Here is a 16751-nt window from a genome sequence, read left to right on the forward strand (position 1 = left end):
TTTTTTAAGATTTTATTTATTTATTCATGAGAGAGACAGAGAGAGAGAGAGAGAGAGAGAGAGGCAGAGACACGGGCAGAGGGAGAAGCAGGCTCCTTGCAAGGAGCCCGATGTGGGACTCAATTCTAGGTCTCCAGGATCAGGCCCCGGGCTGAAGGCAGCGCTAAACTGCTGAGCCACCTTGGCTGCCCTGGTATTATTTTTTTATTTGTGCACCAGCAGCTTTTATTCACTTTCGCTTTTGCACCATTAGTGCAAATGTCAGTATAGTGAAACAATGTAATATTTTTAAATTATTATTATTATTATCATGAATATAGTTTTGACTCTGTGGACCACCAGAAAAGGTCTTGGGTACCTTCAGGTGTTTGTGGACTACACTTTGAGAACTACTGTTTTATAGTGTCAACAGATTTGTGGTGCTCAGTGTATATCCAATCATTTATTTCTCTTTCTTTTTAAAAAGATTTATTTATTTGAGGAGGGGGAGGGGCAAAGAGAGAGGGAGAGAGAATCTCCAGCAGATTCCCCTCTGAGTGAGGAGCCCAGCTTGGGGCTCAACTCCAGGACTCCACAATTATGACCTGAGCCGAAATCAAGAGTCAGATACTTGACCGACTGAGCTACGCAGACATCCCTGTCCCTTTTCACTTCTATGTCTACCTCTAACATGTTCCTGGCATTTAACTTCTCAGTGGTCCAGATCCCTTTGTGAGCCTGTACTGTTGTTCCTACTGTAATCACCTCCTCAGATTTACCCTTGCCTTCTCCGTTTTACCAGTTTCATGCCTCCTTGCCACTCTAGCTCCAGCTCAGAAGTCATCCAGTCTAAGAAACTCTTACTCCATGCGTAATTATTTTTTCCATGCATAACTAAATGATTAAGAAATAAAATTAATAATGATAAATTTTAAGGGAAACTAGTTGAATTAATCGAGAGGAAGAAGAATTGGATTGATGTTCTGGAGAAGAATTGGGTTCGCTCTGTTACTAACTCATGGTGTGTCCTCAGATAAGTAACCTTCGATCTTAATAATCATGATTTGTAAAATGAAGGAATTAGCAATATGATTTATGAATTTCTCACAGTAATTGGGAGAAAAGATTATTTGGAATTTTAACATGTGGAAACAATATCTTGAGTCAGAAGACCTTAGTTCTGTTCTAGAAGACATTAAAACATTTGTGACCTTGAATGAACAATTGTTATGCCTCTCTAGTCTTCAGTTTTCTCATTTATAAATTGGAAATAATCTCTACCTGCTTCACAGAGCTTCTCTGATAATTAGAAATTGTATATGAAAGTGTTTTCTGAACTGTAAAATTTCTACAAAGTGCATTACCTATGTTTGTGTATTATTGAACCCTTTTAAGGGGTTCACAAGAATTTTGCATATTTTATTCTTGGTCCCATTCTTCTGTCATTACTTAGGCTAATTTTTATAGGCAGAAAAAGTAATCATGGAGAAAATATCTGAGAAGGTTGTTTAGATACAAGTTTCTCATCGATTCATGATGCTAGGACTTGGGTCAGTGCAACATTTGTGGCACACTCTCTCAATGCAAGGGTGAGTGCCATGTGCTTGGCATATGACCCTATTTAATTCAGTGCATCTATATAGCAGGAAACATCATTCACCCTTTATATATGAAAAGTTTCTGTTGTGGAGCATGTTCATGTAGGTTTCTTAAGTTCATAAGTTTAGTAGTATTCTAGTTATCTAATCCAGGTGGGTATTTTCGGCCAATTTTTCCTCATACAGCATATCATAGTCCGTGAGATGGAAGGCAAGAAAACCAAGATCAAATAGCTTTCTTTTTTTTTTTTAAATTTTTATTTATTTATGATAGTCACACACACAGAGAGAGAGAGAGGCAGAGACATAGGCAGAGGGAGAAGCAGGCTCCATGCACCTGGAGCCTGACGTGGGATTTGATCCAGGGTCTCCAGGATCGCGCCCTGGGCCAAAGGCAGGCGCTAAACCACTGCGCCACCCAGGGATCCCTCAAATAGCTTTCTAAAGGGCATATCCCTGGCTAGGAGCTGGGAGTAAAACTTAGGTCTTCTGATTCTTAGTCCAAGGTTTTTTTTTGTTTTTTTTTTTGTTTTGTTTTGTTTTGTTTTGTTTTTTGTTTTTAGCTTGCTTTCTTTTAGCTTTTATTTTTTATTTGCTTTCTTTATTTAGTTGTTGCTTTCACCAATAAGAACTCATTTTTCTTTATCTTGACTTCACCTATCCTTTTTATATTTTTATCATTTTCAAATAACATATTAGGCTTGCTAAGATTTAAAACTCATGGAAGTTCTGTCTCAATAATGAAATGTCAGTTTCTGAGCACACAGTCTTACAGTCTTCCTGTTCATCGATGTGTGTCCCAGCACATAAAAACCAGTCATTAGTTTGATTCGTGGTATTCAACTTGGACTTTAGTTACCAGTGGAGTTTTGTAAATCAGAAGTCATTCTGAGCTACAGTTGTCAGGAAACAGTATAGGATGCATTCTTTCTTCATATTGCATATACTCACTCAATGAGATCTACAAAGGCATCACTACAAAGGAGATGAAGTGTAAAACACTTTGGCTCTGCTTTCTTTTTTTTTTTTATAATTGTCTCACACCATTAATGAATTTTTTTTAATTTTTATTTATTTATGATAGTCACACACACACACACACACACACACACACAGAGAGGCAGAGACATAGGCAGAGGGAGAAGCAGGCTCCATGCACCGGGAGCCCGACGTGCGATTCTATCCCGGGTCTCCAGGATCGCGCCCTGGGCCAAAGGCAGGCACTAAACCACTGCGCCACCCAGGGATCCCTTGGCTCTGCTTTCAAGAGAAAAAAAGCAATAGTCCAGTTCTTTGGTGATAAAATAGGGAATTATTTTTCAGTGACCACAACAAATTTGGACACATGCATTTACCCCTTTCATATAGAATATTAGAGAATTTTAGTTTTAACTAACCAAATAATTCTAGTATCATCTTTTAGTTGCTTTGTACAATCAATCTGTCTCTATTTTTTTTTTCATTTTTTTTTTCATTTATTTATGATAGTCACACAGAGAGAGAGAGAGAGAGAGAGGCAGAGACACAGGCAGAGGGAGAAGCAGGCTCCATGCACCGGGAGCCTGACGTGGGATTTGATCCCGGGTCTCCAGGATCGCGCCCTGGGCCAAAGGCAGGCGCTAAACCGCTGCGCCACCCAGGGATCCCAATCTGTCTCTATTTTTATGTATGTATATATGCAGGTGTTTGTGTCTGCCTGGATGGGTGCATACACATGCATACACATATAATTAAATACAAATGTTATTTTGTGTGTTTTGTTTTAAACATTCTGAAGTCTAATATGCAGAGAAATGCACTAATCATAAGTAAAATAAGTTCACATTTAGCCATGTAACCAGCACCCAGATCTAGAAATAGAACATTACTCAAATCTTAGAAGCCACTTTATGTCTTCTTCCAATTACTCGCTGCCTTCTTGAAGATTACCATACACTGTATTAAACTTGCCTGTTTTTCAACTACATATAAATCCAGTAAATCTCTTTAAGGAGCACCTTAGTCTGTTCCTTTTATTTGTGAGATTCATCTTCAGTGTTCAGTCATTGTCATCGCTGCTTGTGTTCTGTTATATCATTCACTGCACTTTATTTTTCTAGTCTACTATGGAGAAATTGGAGTTGTTTTTAAACACACAGACACACATTCTGATAAAGACTCTTATTGAGGACATATAAAGAACTGCTGGAAATTATTAAGGAAAAGGCAGGCAACCTAATTGAAATGACTTAAAGTCTGTATAGCCAAAAGGCCAATAAGCAGATTCACTAGTCATTAAGGAAATGCAAATTAAAATCACAGTGAGATACCATTGCACATCCACCAGAATGGCTAAATTTTTTTTTAAAAGAGGAAAATGCCAAGTGTTAGCGAGAATCTGAATTACAACTCTCATATCCTGCTGGTGAAAGTTCAAATTGGCATAAGCCCCTACTAAATCATTTTGACAGCATCTAAAAAAATCCCTGAATTCATATTCCCTCTCACCCAGCCATTCTGTTCCTAGGTACATACTCAGTGGAAATGTGTATGTATTTACCAAAAGATACAAGAATGTTCATAGAGACACTGTATGTAATTACCAAAAACATAATTCATTTTTTAAAGCCTGGATATGTTCTTTTAATTCAAAATTTCAAATTTTTAGACTAAAATAATAGTATTGCATGAGGAATTGGAACTTTGGCAATAGATTGAGTTGTCTAGAAGAAGAATTATATGAAAAAGGTGAAATAGACATTTGGAGCTACAGTTAAAATATACACGATCAAGATTGACTCTGGAAATGTGCATATTCTTGCTGACCAAAATTATAGATATAGTCAATTCTGACTTATCAGTGGAATGGAAGGGAGTCATCCTATAGGCAGCTTAAATAAAAGGCATAATCATTATTATTTTGAGTGTACTTATATTATTCTGTGATTTCACAATTTTTAATGCAAATTTCCAACGTAGAGCAAACAGTCTTTCTGGCCCTTCACTGATATACTATCTGCTTCTCATTTCATGTTTTAAAAATGAATCATCTATAGTTTATTCAGTTACTCTTTATTGAGCATTTCGTATGTGCCAGGCCCTGACCTAGGTGCTTGGGATATAGCTTTGACCAAGACAAAGTTCTTGCTCTCAGGAAGTTTGATACTAGTGGGAGACAGAACATGAACATGTAAACATGAGTTTTTAACATGGTAGGTAGTGATCAGGGTTACGGGGAAAAATAGATCAGGATAAGGAGAATCGAGGGTGTAGGGGGGGTTGCTATTTTATGCATATTAGTCAAAAATATCTTTCTGATAAAGTAAGATTTGAATCAGGAGCTGAAAGAAATAAACAGTAAAGCCTTGGAGATCTCTCAGAGAAACAATGATTCAGGGAGGGGAACACCAAACACCAAAGTCCTTAATTAGGCTTTATGTGTTCAGACAGCAGTCCAAAGACCAAGAGCAGAGTGGGTGATGGGAAAAGTCAGAAAGTTCATAGATCATTGTAAAGGTGATTCCCATGTTTTGGGTCCAGGCAACAGAAAGCATGAAGTTTTTTTTAATTTACTGAGAAGTCTATTAAAGACTACATTAATAGTAGATAGAAGGTGAGGAAAGTCAGGAGTTTGGTCTTGGTCATACTGATTTTGGGGTCTCTATTACACTTTAAAGAGGAAATGTCTAGCAAGCCATTGAATATAGGGTCAAAAATTCTGGGGAATGGTGTGGTATGGGGCTATGAATCTGTGAGTTGTAAATTAATGAAATGGATGAGGTCACTTAGAAAGTGACTTAGGAAAGAAAAAACATCTGAGAGATGAGTGGGGATGTAGTTGAAGAAATGAGAACAGGCAAAGAAGAATGGGAAGAAGCACCTAGTGAAAGTAAGACTGTAATTAAAGATCATGTCTCTTAGACCTCAAGTCAAGAAAACCTTTTAAGGGGCACCTGGATGGCTCAGTGGTTGAGTGCCTTCCTTTGGCTCAGGGCGTGATCCGAGGTCCTGGGATCAAGTCCCACATCAGGTTCCCTGCATGGAGCCTGTTTCTCCTCCCTCTGCCTGTGTCTCTCATGAATAAATACAATCTTTAAAAAAAAAATCTTTTAAGAAGGTTGGACAGGCATAAACAATATCAAATAGCGCCATTAGATTGAGAGAGGTGAGCATTGAGAATTGGTGATTGCATTTGACATCATTGACCTTGATAGCACTTGTTTCCATAGACGGTTACAAAATTATGCTGCATTGGATTTAAAAGACATTAGCAAAGAAATGGGGGCTGAAAGCATTAAAATTCTTCTGAAGAATTTTTATGTAAAGGGAAGCAGAGTAGTAATGAATAGTCAGAGGGAATGTAGAGTCAAGAGGAAGAGTTTTACAGATGGGGGTAATAAAGTGTATTTGTAAGGTAGCGAAAAGGTTCTGGTAGAGAAAGCTCATGATGCAGGAGAGCAGGGACAGTTGCTGGAGTGATTCCATAAGGGCAGAAACTCACAGAGAAGTGGAAAATGCAACCTTAAATAGCATTTTATCTCTTTTTCCAGCTTGTCTACAAGGTTCAGAATGATAGATAGAAGAAAATCAGATAAGCAATTGTTTTGCTTAAAAGTCCTGTTACATCGGGAAACATGAAAAGGGACTTCATCTGGTATCAGCATATTCCACCTACTGTCCTTGGCATTTATTTATTCTATGCAAGACACAGATACCAAAAGAAAATCTTCTGATAGATAACAGAGTTATCAACTTTATTTCTCTTAAGTCTCCATTATATAATCATGCAGGATCTGTACAACCTGTGCAGGTTTTAATTGACTGATACCCCGTGCCATGCAGTAGATAACTGGTTATGGTTCATTGACCTGTCTCTGCGGGTTCTGGAAGATTAGTTTACAGAGCTGAGATTGTTTTCCTTCCATATACTTGTTTGCTTGTCTTTGGAATCCCATTTCTAAGCCGTATTGCACCTACTACCTTTCAATAGTATGTAAAATTTTAGGAAAAAACCCACTTGAGCAAGAATATTAAGACTTCCTTATGGATGGCAGTGACCTTGTACAGGAAGGGATAAATTTTACAAGACATGAACTGCTACTATCTTTTATATATTAATTCAAGCTCTTCATCTTAAATGAAAATAGAAGTTTTATTTTTGAAATAGAAGGGTTTTTTGAGTTCTTCCTATAGAAACGACCGATTGCTGACTCAACTATTAATTAGGCCAAAGAACTTTTATTTGATTAGAAAACCAAGTTATTAAAACTCCAATTGATAGTATTCATAATTCTTAAATCTTAGCTCATGTGAAAATTCTTAAATTTCTACTTCAAAAAGTCTGCCTATGTATATCAATTCATAATCACCTTCTGTATTTGAAAGTCTTTTATCCTTATGTTACGTCCTACCAGAATCCAAAATATAGAAATCAAAACTGATTATTTGATATCAAGGAACATTTTAAATACTTATATTGAATTTTAAATCAATACAGACATTTACTTTATTAATTACATAAATAACCTATAATTATTTGAATTTTGTATTAGAAAGGACCACTAAGAGGAGTTAAAAGTTAACATATCAGGAAGTTGAAGTAGGATTCTTTCCAAAGGCCAACAACTAAATAATAGGTGCCAAGAAGCCCCATGTACCAAAATTAGGGAACAGATATCTTACACAAGTCACACCAAAAAAGGTGGCTGAAAACTGGCTTGTGACCTTTAGCTAAACACCTGCCTCGATCTTAACCTCTCAAAGGGTTAAGATTGTAGAGACCAATTGGGAGAAATTCTTTGGAGAATGTTACAGGCACAGAGATGGGTGGAAAATGTTTTTTGTTAGTCTCAAACGTAGAGAGAGGCAGAACCATGTCTGCCCCCTGTATTTGGGGAGGCTCCTAGGAGACTGGTATCTGATTCTCACTGGAGAAGTAGGAGGCATGGCTGTGACCATCGGCTAGAGGCAGCAGAGGGGGAGCTACCAGGACATGGAGATTCACTTTTTGTTCGTCGGGAAGAAGAATACTTGAGTATTTACCATGACTCAGATGTTGGTCATGTGAGAGAGAATGAGAGAAGTAGACAGTGACAGTGACAGCAAAGCAAGCAAGCAAGTACCAGCTTGATGTTTAAAACCAAGGAACTTTGCCCCAAAGGGCCTGGGAGGGTGCTGGAACCCCAGTAGTGTGCCTGTGATTTGTGGACTTCTGAATCCCTGGACTGAAGGTGGGAATCAGGAGTTGCCAGCTGAAGAAAGGCCATTTCATGGTCATCGAGATGAGAAGTTCTCGAAGATGAGATTTTGAGAAACCCACAAAGACACTGTAAACTAACAAGGCAGGAAAACAGAGCAAAAGCTAGTCCTGTCTCCAGCCCCTTGCTCAAGAAGACTTGGCTAGGGGAGGGAGTGACATTTTTGAATTAAGTTTAGGATTTTTATTATCACCAGGGACTGGGCATCTGAATTATAGGAGTGACAGTTCTAGCGCCACCAGAGGTGCCAGTGGAGACTTTTTATTATCAGAGAGTGACTGCAAATGTTAGGAGATCTGCTAGAGATTTCATCCAAATGTAGTGGAAGTACTAGCTCACAGAGAGGGTTTGGATGGGTGTAGGGGGAAAAACAGATTTTTTTTTTTTTATCATTTATAATGGAGTCTTCTAGAATCGAGCTCCCATTCATTAAGAAGTTACATTGGTTTCCAAACACTGGTTGATAACAAAACAGGCTTATCTTTCATTATCCAGATGCCACCACATATTTTAAGGAAGCAGCTCATCCCACCGAATGACATCCGCACTTGTTGCCTTCGTACCTTGTAGTAGGATTTTTGTCTGGGACACTCATCATTGTCTGACGTGCATGCCTGCGGATGTGTTAATGAAGATATAATTCAAAAGAGATCATTTCTGCTATCTCACAAATAATCCTGCACCTTAGAAATGCCGCAAAGAGCAGTTACAGCAGAAACAGATCAATAGCAATGACTTTTCAGCAATTCACTCAGCTCACCCCTGGGTGCCAAAGCCCCTTTATACAAAGGCTCTGCAGTATTTCTTGGTGCTCTTTCCTCTAAAGGGCTCTGAAGCTTGAATGATTTGTTTCAGTTCCCGATTTCTCTCTGGCCTCTCTTAATATCTTGTTTTTAAGTCTTGGTTTGTAGTAGCAAGAAAACCACTTTTACTAGCTCAGTACCATGATCTTCTAGAGACCAGTAGAACTAGAGTCTTGATTTGGAAAATAAGATACATGATTTACAGTATGTGTATATGTAAGAAATCAAAACATTCTACATATTTGCTTAACCAGACCACCTATTAATAAATTTCAACCGGTTTGGACTCCAGTTTTTTGTTTTTGTTTTTTTCTGACTGGGTTGTCTTATTTTGTAAGAGACTTCTCTTCCTTCGCCTACGTCACAAAATAGGTTACTGTGAATTGATATATAACAAAAGTATGAGGTGCTATTCTAAGCTCTTTACTTAAATTGTCTAGTTGAATTCTGAAAACAGGTCTTTCAGGAGGAAATAATTTTCCAGGATTGTTAGCCCCTGTGCCTCAATTAGCTTACCGATGAACAGGGCTGATAATCCTGGAAAATCACTTCATTCAACATCACTCCTGTGAGATTTCACCCATGTTGCTGGTATAGCAGTAGTTCTCTCCTCCTCATTGCTGTGCTGTATTTAATATGCTGTCTTTGTATATTTGTCCAGTTTTCTGTCAAATGAAAGACAAATCCAAAATTAAGGTTTTATTTGAAAGGATTGTTGCAATAGAGAGAATGCTCTGACTTTAAGATGTGTAAGCATCTCAAAGGTGATGCCGAAAGGGCTTCTCTTGTATTGCAGCAGTAAAGGAGGCTGGAAGGAAGCAGGCATTGGGAGCGCAGTGAGCAAGTGGCAACAGTGGACAATCGTTCTTTGCCGCGAGCCAGTTCTTGGAGGGGTGCATTAAGGAGGGTTTGTTCTGCTTTCCACGTGACTGCTTAATCTCAGGGAAATGGGAAAATCAAGGGGCCTGTGGGGAGGAGGGAAGCCTAACCCAGATTGGTTCAAGTGAAGTTGCCAGGCACCTAGTTCAGAGTGGTCAGTTGGGACAGACAGTTCAGGTACTCATTTCTGCAAGGAAAAGGGGGAGTTTGGAGGGTTTCTGGTCCTGTCCTAAGTAAACAAGGGGTTAACCATGAGTCTTACCAGGGCATCTGGGGACAGGATCTTTGCAGTAAGGCACTTCCCGGATGCTAATGGGTGGAGATATTTCCTAATGTCCCAGTGTTCCAGAAGTTCAGGTAAAGTTTGAACATTCCTGTTATTACTGTTGATGAACATTCATAGTGCTTCCAGTTTGGGGTCATTGCTATTTGGGTTTATTAAAGGTGTGTTATGCACATTTTTAGACGTGCATTTGGTGGACATAAGCATATACCGAAGAGTAAAATTTCTGTATCAGAGGGTACGTGTATATTGAACTTGGGAAGATATGGATGGTTTTCTGCTTATGCTCCATCATGAATGGATGAGAGTTCCAGCTGCTCCACATTCATGCCCAAAGTTGATACTATTAGCATCAACTTGAATTTTAGCCGTCTCATGTAGGTATAATGATACTGCAGTGTGATTATAACTTCCATTTCCCTGATGATTAACATCATTGAGCATCTTTTCATACATGTGTGGAATTTTTGGCTATCCTCCTTTGCAAAGTGCCATTTCAAGTATTTGCCCACTTAAAAAATTTGTTTTTCTTTTTCTTATTGGTAGGTGGAAGTTCTTCATACATTCTAGATAGGATTCTTTGTCAAATGCATGTACTACAAATCTCTAACCTTTCTCATGCATTTTCATTTTCTTAATGGTGTCTTTTGATGAATCGAAGTACTTATTTTGAATGAGCTCTGATTTATTATTGTTAATGCATTTGAGTTTTTAAAAAATTTTTCTTTGTTCCAAGGTCTTGAAAATAGTCTATTTTGTTGTTGTTGTTGTTTTCTGAGAGCTTTGTTGTTCTATATTTTACATTTAGTTGCCTAATCTCCTTCAGTTTATTTCTGTGTATCATGTGGGGTAGGGTCAAGAGTCATTTTTTTAAAAGATTTTATTAATTTGTTCATGAGAGAGAAAGAGAGAGGCAGGCAGAGACACAGAGGGAGAAGCAGGCTCCATTCAGGGAGCCCGATGTGGGACTCGATCCCAGGACTCCAGGATCACACCCTGACCCAAAGGCAGACGCTTAACCATTGAGCCACCCAGGTGTCCTAAGACTCATTTTTAAAAAAGGCATATCCAGGGGATCCCTGGGTGGCTCAGCGGTTTAGCGGCTGCCTTTGGCCTGCCCTTTGGTATATACATACAATCAAGTATACAGTTTTTTAGTCTATTCATCTGTCAGTGGGCATTTAGGTTGTTTCTGTATTGCAGCTGCTGTGAATGCAGTGACTCTGGGAATACAGAGTCCCACATGGGGTTCCCTGCATGGAGCCTGCTTCTCCCTCTGCCTGTGTCTCTGCCTCTCTCTTTCTCTCTGTGTCTATCATGAATAAATAAATAAAATCTGTAAAAAAAAAAAAAAGACATATCCACTTAATGCAGCACGTTTATTGAACAGGCTATCCTTTCTCTGACTTCCAAACAATAGCTGCACAAATAAGTCACTAATCAGCCATTCGATTCACTTAAAACAAAGGAAACTGATTTTTTACTTTTTTCTTATGTTAAGTTGAGCAATAACTCATTCAAAACTTATTGTATGTATACATCCGGTATAGATTTTCTATTTGTAGGGTTGTCTCTGGAAATTTAAATTGTGTTTAAATTTTTCTTTTTTCATTTTATTGTGGTAAGGACATGTAGCCCTCTTAACAGATATTTGGGTGTAATACAGTATTATTAAGTATAGACACAGCGTTGAAGAGCAGATCTCTAGAACTTACTCATCTTGCATAACTGAAATTTTACCGTTTGATTAGCAACTCCCCATTTCTTCTCACTGCAGCCAACCAGCATTTTCTTCTTTGCTTCTCTGAGTGTGACTCCTCCAGATACGCCACATAGGTGGAATCATGCAGTGTTTATGCTTCTGTGAGCAGCTTATTGCACTTAGCCTAATGTCCTCCAGGCTCACCCTTGTTGCGTGTTGCAGGGTTTCCTTCTCGTTAAAGGCTGGATAATACTTGATTGTATGTATATACCACAGTTTTTTAGTCTATTCATCTGTCAGTGGGCATTTAGGTTGTTTCTGTATTGTAGCTGCTGTGAATGCAGTGACTCTGGGAGTGCAGATACAGGGAAGAGCTGGGTTTCTAGCCTACTCGCTGTGCAGCAAGGTGGTGGGGTAGAGCTGTGGTAAGTGCCATGTGCTCGAACAGCTGCTTTGTTCTGGGTAGTCCCCAGGGACTAGCGTGTGCGTTGGGTCCCATCATTGCCCCAGATGGGCAAGATAGGAGCTGGTCCCTTGGATAGCATCCGGATAGCATCATATGAGATGTGAGGTCTGACTCTCCTCCTCCTCGGGGAGAAGCTGAGAGCTGAGGACACCTCTGGATAGTATTACATTATGCTTTGCTGTGCTAGGGTGGCAAGAAGGTGCCTCCACTTTTCCTACTAATTTCATTGCACCTGCTTGGGTGTAGAGGCCTTGACTAGCTTTTGGATCTCTGACAAAGGGAATTGATCTGTGCATTGCTGCCAAGTTGGTATGTCATGAGGGGAAAGTGGGTCCAGACCTTCCTGTTCCATTTTGCTGAAGTCTTTCCTAGTTAAAGCCTTCAAAGGATGCTCGCCCTTCCTCCATTTCCTACCCTACCTCTCAATACTCCGCCCACTCCAGTCTGGCTCCTGTGTCTCTCAGCTGAAAAACAGCTCTCCTTTTTGCTAACTCCCATGGAGGGATTCATTCTTCACCTTAACCTCTCAGTGGCATTTGGTCCCATTAACCAGCCCTTCCATGAAATAGTCTCTCTCAAGTTCTGGGGCCACCACATACTTCTGGATTTCCTTCTTCCTCTTAGGCAATTTATTCTTAAGACAGTTTGTCTTAATTGTTGGTTTATCTTCCTCCATCTGCTCATTAAATGTTGGACTTCCTCAGTTTTTAATTCCATATTCTTTCACTGCAACCTCTCTTTTTAAACAAGTGATTCATTTGACTATTAGAACCATTTGAGGATCTTTTAAAATCCTGATGCTTGGACTTCATCCCAAACTAATTAAATCTGGCGTGGGATGAGGCATCGGTAGTTTGCAGTTTCTCAGGCAAATTTAGTGCACAGCAAAGCTGAGAATCTCTAGACAAATCCATCTGAACCCACACTTTAAAATACTTTTACATCAGAATAACCAACATTTGGGTTTGATTCCTTTTTTTAAAGATTTTATTTATTTATTCATGAGACACACATACACACACACACACACAGAGAGAGAGAGAGAGAGAGGCAGAGACACAGGCAGAGGGAGAAACATGATCCCTGCAAGGAGACTGATGTGGGACTTGATGCCAGGACTCCAGGATCATGCCCTGGGCCGAAGGCGGTGCTAAACCCCTGAGCCACCCAGGGATCCCGGGTTTGATTCTTAAGTGCATAACCAGCACATGGTACCATGCATGGCATACAGAAAATGCTCAAAAGCTTTGTTAAATGAATTCAACGAATGACTGAAGCCAGGGAGATATTTAACATTATAGATAATTGAGTGATGATTATGTTTTTGTTGTTCTTTAAAAAATTGTATTATTTACTTGATGTTGTAGGTTGAGTTCTCTCTAAGACAGACTATGAGATAAAGATTTCCATGCAGAAAAAGATTGCTTTGGAACAACACTTCTTGGGAAGGAAGAAGCAGGTTCAAACACAGGAGCAATGCAGTTGTATTACAGGTGCAATGCTGAGGCATCGGTCTGATGCTGCAGGGAGCTCTGAAGCTGGGATGGTCTTTCAAAGTTGTCTCAGTCAATAGGAAGAGACTTGAATGCTTTTGTGTCCCCATATCAAAGTGTTTGGGAATGTGTTGCCTCTGGGGCAAGACACCTTCCTTCAGCTGAAGGTTATTCTAGAGTGACCCAGCTCAGAGCCTTAAGCAGACAGCGTTCCTGGAGGGAGCCTCAGTTCCAAAGGGAGGATGGGGAGGATGTGGCACCTTAGCATCCGCAACAAGTAGAACCAGATTAGCAACCGAATGGGATCTTAGAGGTCACTTTATATCGACCTTTGATTTAAAGGTGAGAATGCTGAGGCTCAGAGAGGAAAGTGCCCAGTATGATGTAGTAATCTTATAGTCTGTCTGGGCCTGGAATGCCAGTTTCTTTACTAGTAGACAAGTGTTTCTTCACTTATACCCACACTTAACTTCACTGTCTGTGTGTGTGTGTGTGAGTGTGGGATCCATCTTATCACCATTTCTCTTAGGCCAGAAGGGAAACATTTTACATTTATGCTCTGTATGGGATATGGCGAGAGGATAAGTGCAGTTGTAGTTGCAGTAGTAGCAGAGGAAGAGGTATTATTATGGATTTGTATTTGTGAGGCCAGGGTGTAGTACTCTTTCTGCATAGTATGGAAAGTAATTGCGTGGTGAACGTTTTGAGGTTTGAGTTTGCTTCCTTATATTATGAGGTTTGTGTCAAATTAGTAAACCAATAAGAAGTAGTGAGAATGTGTCATGTTTTATACTATTTGAGAAACATACCATGACAGTTGAAGATCCTTGTAGGATTCATAGGATGAGTAATCTCACATGTGATAGCAAGTTAAAAGAAAAAAAAAAAAAAAAAAAAAACAAAAAAACACACAGCCTTTGATGAGATTGGGAAGTTGCTGGTATCCAGAATCCAACATCTCTGCAGATAGATGTTTCTACTTTGTTAAAAATGTTTTTCTTTGAGCAACGGATGATGTAATTGCATAATTGAAGGTAGACGAGATTTGAAAATGTTTCCACAGGATCCGACAGTTCCTTAAGCCCAACTGAGGGATAAATAAAACGGTTGCTGTGAAACACTGTTCTTAATTCCAATTTTTGGCCTGTTAATAACACAGTAGACCCTGCCACACAGATGCACCTATACCCATAAACACATTCTTTTCAAATAAATATAAACTAATTAAACTCAACTAATCATGTAAAAGGTATCACTCACTGTATTCATAAACCTTCTGTTCACAGTTTAATCTCTGAAAACAGAATGGAAAATAAATATAGAAGCTGTCAAGAGAGGTAATAACAAGTTATACTGTAATTAGGAAAATAAAAAACAAATAAAAACCCTCTATAATAACCTTGCAGTTATCTGGATTCATATATAACTACTGACTTAATTTGTTACCTGAATATATAAAGTGTTTGTCTGTGTATGTCTATCTGATTATCTAGAAGAGTATTTCCACTGCTTTAAAAATCCTCTGTGCTTGCTGATTCATCCTCTCACATCCTGACATTTTTACTCTCTCCATAGTTTTGCCCTTTTCCACAGTGTCCTATAGCTGTAGTCATCACATAGTAGCCTTTTCATATTGTCTTATTTCATTTAATAATATGTATTTCTGGTTCCTCTATATCTTTTCATGGCTTGGTGGGTCATTTATTTTTAGTGCCAAATAATATTCCGTTGTCTAGATGTACCACAATTTATTTATCCATTCATCCACTACAAGACCTCTTGGTTGCTTCCAAGTTTGGCAATTATGAATAAAGCTGTTATAAATATTTGTGTGCAGGTTTGTTTGTGTAGACATTAAGTTTTTATATCCTTTGGGTAAATACTGAGGAGCCAGATTGCTGGATCATATGGAAAGAGTATGTTTAGTTGTTTTGTTTTTTTTTAAAGATTTTATTTATTTATTCTTGAGAGAGAGAGGCAGAGACACAGTAAGAGGGAGAAGCAGACTCCCTGCGGGGAGCCCAATGTGGGACTCGATCTCAGGACCCCAGGATCATGATCTGAGCCGAAGGCAGACGCTCAACCACTGAGCCACCCAGCTGTCCTCAGTGTGTTTAGTTTTGTAGGAAATTGCCACCCTGCCTTTCAAAGTGGCTACACCATTTCTCATTCCCACTAGAAATGATTCAGAGTTCCTATTGTTCCATATCTTCATTTGCATTTGGTGGTATCAGTGTTGTAGATTTTGGCCATTGTGATAGGTATTTAATGGTATTTCATTGTTGCTTTAATTTGCATTTCCTGAGACATATGATGTGGAGCATCTTTCCGTATGCTTATTTGCCATCTTTATGTCTTCTTTGGTGAGGTATCTGTTAAGGTCTTTGGCCTTCTGCTCTTTTTTTTCCCCCTCAAATAAACTTTTTATTTTAGAACAGCTTTAGATATACAGCAAATCTACCAAAATATAGTTCATAAATACTCTGCCACTAGTTTCTTCTATTATTAACATTTTACATTAGTAGGATACATGTGTTTACAAGTGTTGATACACTGTTATTAACTAAAGTCCATGCTTTACTCAGGTTTCCTTAGTTTTTACCCAATGTCCTTTGTCTGTTCCAGGATCCCATTCAGCATATTATATTACATCTAGGCTTCATGTCTCCTTAGGCTCCTGTTGGCTGCGGCAGTTTCTCAGACCTTCCTTTTTTTACATGACCGTGACAGTTTTAAGGAGTACTAGCCAGGTATTTTGTAAAATGTCACTCGACTGGGATTTGTCTGATGTTTCTCTCAGGATTAGACTAGAGTTATGTGTTTTGGGGAGGAAGGTCACAGGATTCAATGCCATTCTCATCACATTTTATTAAGGGTACATAAAATCAACATGACAACACTATTGAGGTTAACCTTGATCATCTGGCTAGGGTAGTATTGTCAGGTTTCTCTGCTGAAAGTCACTCTCTTCCCCCTTCCCATAGCCTACTCTTTGGAAGGAAGTCACTGTGCACAGCGCATGGACTAAGGAGTGCAGAGTTATGCTCCACCAATTAAGAATAGGGGATCTATTTGAAATTCAAATTATTTGGATTTCTGCAAGGAAGAATTGTCTCTTCTCCTCCACTTGTTTATTTATTTAATCATTTATTTGCATCCATATGGACTCATGGTTTTTATGGTATAGTTTAGAGTATAACCCAGTATGAGTTTATTTAATTGCTTAAATCTCTCAGATTTGAGCATCTGGGAAATCTTTTCCTTGGCTTCTGTGTCCCTTTGACCCACTCTCAGTGTGTCTTTTTGAGCTTA

The 16751-nt window shown here is 39.0% G+C and overlaps 1 protein-coding gene across 3 annotated transcripts in view; it reads left to right on the forward strand.

The window, feature by feature from the left end:
* The window catches only part of GLRB (glycine receptor beta), a 93075-nt gene that overhangs the window by 16015 nt on the left and 60309 nt on the right, over positions 1 to 16751 (forward strand). The gene's annotated exons all lie outside the window — the stretch shown is intronic.

This window comes from Canis lupus, chromosome 13 (genome assembly GCF_048164855.1).
Source record: "Canis lupus baileyi chromosome 13, mCanLup2.hap1, whole genome shotgun sequence".
In the NCBI taxonomy this organism is placed as follows: Eukaryota; Metazoa; Chordata; class Mammalia; order Carnivora; family Canidae; genus Canis; species Canis lupus.